Raw genomic sequence first — 4,412 nt, forward strand, 5'->3', positions numbered from 1 at the left:
AGAAGAAGAAGAAGAAGAAGAAGAAGAAGAAGAAGAAGAAGAAGAAGAAGAAGAAGAAGAAGAAGAAGAAGAAGAAGAAGAAGAAATGAAGTGGATATGAATAGGGGAAGGTAAATGGTAATTTTTTGGAGAAAACATGACTTTCTACATAGAAGACTCCCCTCAAAGTTATCAAAAGCCTCCTAGATTTAGTAACTAAATTCAGTAGCAGAATACAAAATCAACACACAAAAATCGATAATATTCCTTACACATCAACAATGAACCCATCAAGAAGAATATTAGGAAAACAATAACATTCATTATGGCTTCAAGAAAATTTAAGTTCTCAGGAATTAACCTAACCAACGAAGTGACAGTCTTCTGCCACGAGAACTACACTACTCTGAAAAAGATTGAAGATGACATTAGATAAATGCAAAGATATCCTCATTCCTGGGTAGGCAGAACTAATATAGTCAAATGGCCATATTTCCAAAACTTATATATAGATTTAACACAATCCCAATTAAAAAAAAATTTCCCACAGAACTGAAAGAAAAATCCTAAGATTCAATAGAACTAGAAGAGATTCAGAATGAAAAATGCTATCCTCCCACTAACAAGAGCAAAGTGGGAGGCATCAAAATTCTAGAATTGAAGTTATATTACAAAGCTACATTGATGAAAACAGCATAGTACTGGCACAGTAGCAGACCTGTGGAGGAATGGACTAGAACACAGGAAACAGAAATAACCCAAGGCAAATTCAGCTATTTAATCTTTGACAAAGGGGCAAAAACATACACTATAGGGAAGATTGCCTTTGAGTCAGACAACAGTCAAGACCACCAGGATGTATAAAAGCAATATAACATGAAATTTATTGTGCAACAGAGGGCAAAAAGGCTATTTGTGGGGTACAGGGAAAGACAGAGCCTTTTTATAGGGACTAAACAAAGGGAGTCAAGTGGGGTGATCGAGCACGGTATCTGGTAAGTGGGTCAGGGGCCTCGGATGGCGAGATCCCGGCAAATATCAGAGGTCAAAGTTCTCCAGTGTCTCAGTGGTCAAACTCCTCAGGAGCATCTGGTGTAAACGTATAGATGTTTTCAGATGTCCTGGTACTTTGGAGACTTTGTGGTCTGCCTTGTCTCTTTATTATGACATCCTGCCAGTGTCTCCTGAGGGCAGAAGCTCTAGTGGGTTTTCTCTGAAAACCACTGCTGCTGCTGCTGCCGCCAAACAGGTCGGGCTCTTGGAAAGTCATGCCCTAGTCAAGCTTGAAACAAATGGTGCTAGGAAAACTGGCTTTCCACATGCAAACAGATCAGAGCTGTACATCTCACCATGCACTAAACTAAAAAGAAAATTGATCAAAGACCTAAATGTTAAAAAAGAAAAACTTAATTTGCAGAGGATGAATTAAACTTCTGAAGACATAGATGTAGGCAAAAGCTTTCTGAACAGAACTCCAGTGGCCCAATAAATAGTTCCAAGTATCGACAAATGTAATTATATCAAGTGAAAATTGTTCTGTATGCCAAAGGAAACAACCAACAAAATGAAGAAATAACCTACAAAAAGGGACAAATTTTTTTCAGTTATTTCTTGGACAATAGGACTAACATCTGGAATACATAAATAACTAAAAAAAAAATTAGGCTCTAAATAGAAAAGAAATTAAATAAATTAAAATGGGCAACCAAAATGAAGACACTTCTCAGAAAAAGAAGTATAAATGGGTAATATTTACATGAAAAAATGTTTGTTATCTGTGACCATTAGAAAAATGCAAATTAAATCAATACTGAGATTCCATGTTACTTCTGAAAGAATGTCTGTATTTAAGAAATAAAAAAATAGAGCCAGGGAGATGGCTCAGTAGAATAAGTGCTTGTCTGGCAAGTGAAGGGCCTAAATTCAATCCCCGGTTCTGCCAAAAAAAAAAAAAAAGCAAATACTGATGAGGCTGTGAGGCAAAAGGAACTCTTTTCCATTGCTTGTGGGAATGTAAACTAATACAACACTATGAAAATCAGTGTGGAGATTCCTCACAAAACTAAAACTAGAGATTAGTAGTCCTGAAGGCTTCTGGGTCATTAAAACTCTGAAGGCCCCGGATAACTCAGGGTTTTCTCTTAGTTTGCTATCTAAGAGAGCACCAGATGTCACAGCCTTTCAGCACTGTACATTACTTCATGCCACACTGTCAAGAAAAGGGATAGAAAAGAAGACAGGAAAAGTGCTAGAAGAATGTTTTTATGACCCAAAGAATTGGGGGCAAGAAAAAGTGAAATCTGGAGGTGCATGGACCTGTCATCAATTAAGGAACAAAAGTAATGAAGATTTACATAAACTTTGGTAGTCTTACTGAAAGGAAAAAATATGCTTCTAATTCTAGAACAGGAAGCCAGGCAGCAGGTATTACCATTGCCAAGTCCAGAATGTTTAGAAAAGGTAGCTGAGTCCATGGATGCATTAGATAAAGTTGTCCAGGAAAGAGAAGACACTGTAGGGCTTCTCCAGACTTGTCAAGAATGAGCTAGACCTGGTGCTCATAGAGGAGACATCTTTGGAAAAATCATTGGGCACAAGTTCAAGCAGTGGCCTATACCTTGGTACTTAGGTAAAAGATATGACAGGCTGGTAAGCACAAGGGCCTGAGTTCAATTCCCGGTTCTGAAAAAAAAAAAAAAAAAAGATATGACGGGAATAGTTCTTTGCAATGCCTTATATGGATCATTTTGTCAGACTGAGAGCTGAGAAACACACCCACATTGAAGTAAGAAAGATGCATTTGGAGAAAAAGAAACAGAAAATTCTGCAAGAAAAGTTTCCACATTTTGCTTACACCCAAATATTACAGGCAGTCAGATAGGGCTGGGCCTTTGTGAGAGCCAGGACAAGGGTGAAACACATCTCAACTACCTTGTATGCTTCCTTAAAGGACAAGTCAAGACTTGGCTAAAAAAAAGTCTAAACTAATTTTTTGTTGCATAGTAGTCTCTGTACAAAAATATCATTAAGTGGTTTATAAATAAATTGTTTTTTTATCAGGTGACTTAGTGATGTTCTTAAGATTAACATGATGTGAATTCTTAAAGTAGTCTTGTTTCTACCCCATTTTGAAAAATCAGGTACAAAGTTCATTGCATCAAGTTCTCATCTTACACATTCTATGGCCCATGCATGCTTTAATGTCACCTGCTGCCTTACAGTACTGGAAATAGTATTAATAGTCAATGCAAAGGCAATAAAGGAGTTTTGGAATTTTTTAAAAAACCTAAAACTAGAAATCTTATTTGTCCCAGATGTTACTCCTCTAATTATGTCCCCAAGAGTTAAAGACATCATAGTACATTGATACATGCATAACCATATATTTTTTTTTTTTTTTGTTTTTTTTTTTTTTTGGTGGAACCGGGGATTGAACTCAGGCCCTTGTGCTTGCCAGGCAAACGCATAACCATATTTATAACAGCACAGTTAGCAATAGCTCTCTTGGAAAAGGCCTGTATCTACCAACAAATGAATAAATAAAGAAAATGTGGTATTTGCATACAATAAAGTGCTACTCTTCTATAAAAATATGAATCTGGCTCATTTGTAGGAAAGTGGGTACATTTCTAGAACATAGTAATAAGTGGTACATCAAGTGCAAGCTTAACAGTCACATGGTTTGTCTTAAATGAAAAACACAAAATATAACAATGAACAAAATAAAAGATAATAGGAAGTATGGAAATAGATCTTTCTCAAAAGTAAGGAATCAAGAGTTGGAGAGAGGAGAGGAAGTGTAGGGAGAAAAGATGATAAAAGGGATTAGGATGTGTTATGTACCTATACCAACGCTCCACAAGGAGTATGGTCATTATGAGGGGCCTGGGACATAGCTCAGTGGAATAAGCACCTGCTTGGCAAGTGCAAGGTCCTGAGTTCAACCCCCATTACCTCAAAATAAATAAAAATGAATAAATAAGTATGATGATTATGTACTGTAAACATGTGCTAATAAGAAATAAAAATTTTAAGAAATTGTGCTGAGAACCTGATCTTATAGACTAATCTTTTTCACAAATTTCAAACATTTTTGCTGAACCAGAAGAGTCTGAGAGCATCTGCTGCTCCTTAAGGGTCAGAATGAATGGTAACAGACATTGTCAATGCTTATCATAAAGGTCACCTTAACCACTCAAAGGAATCTTGGTGACTGTTGAACAGGAGATAGGGGACTCTAAGCAGGTCCTGAGTAGTTAAGTCAACCAAAGTCAGGACCAAGTGAATTAGCCCACCAAAACAGACTGTTAGGATCTAATGAAATGCAAGAGACAAAAGAACAGGTCTTTAACCAATGGGTGACTTTGGAGAAAGTGAAATACAAATGGAGCAGCTTGCTTTCCAGATACCAAAGGCCTACCTGCAACCAAGAG

The 4,412-nt window shown here is 36.9% G+C and overlaps 1 pseudogene; it reads left to right on the plus strand.

Annotated features, from left to right (window-relative positions):
• Positions 1–1,085: 1,085 nt before the first annotated feature.
• On the plus strand, positions 1,086–2,860 carry LOC101585884 (annotated as a pseudogene).
• Positions 2,861–4,412: the final 1,552 nt, after the last annotated feature.

Source organism: Octodon degus, unplaced genomic scaffold (genome assembly GCF_000260255.1).
Source record: "Octodon degus isolate 3935 unplaced genomic scaffold, OctDeg1.0 scaffold00105, whole genome shotgun sequence".
Lineage (NCBI taxonomy): Eukaryota > Metazoa > Chordata > Mammalia > Rodentia > Octodontidae > Octodon > Octodon degus.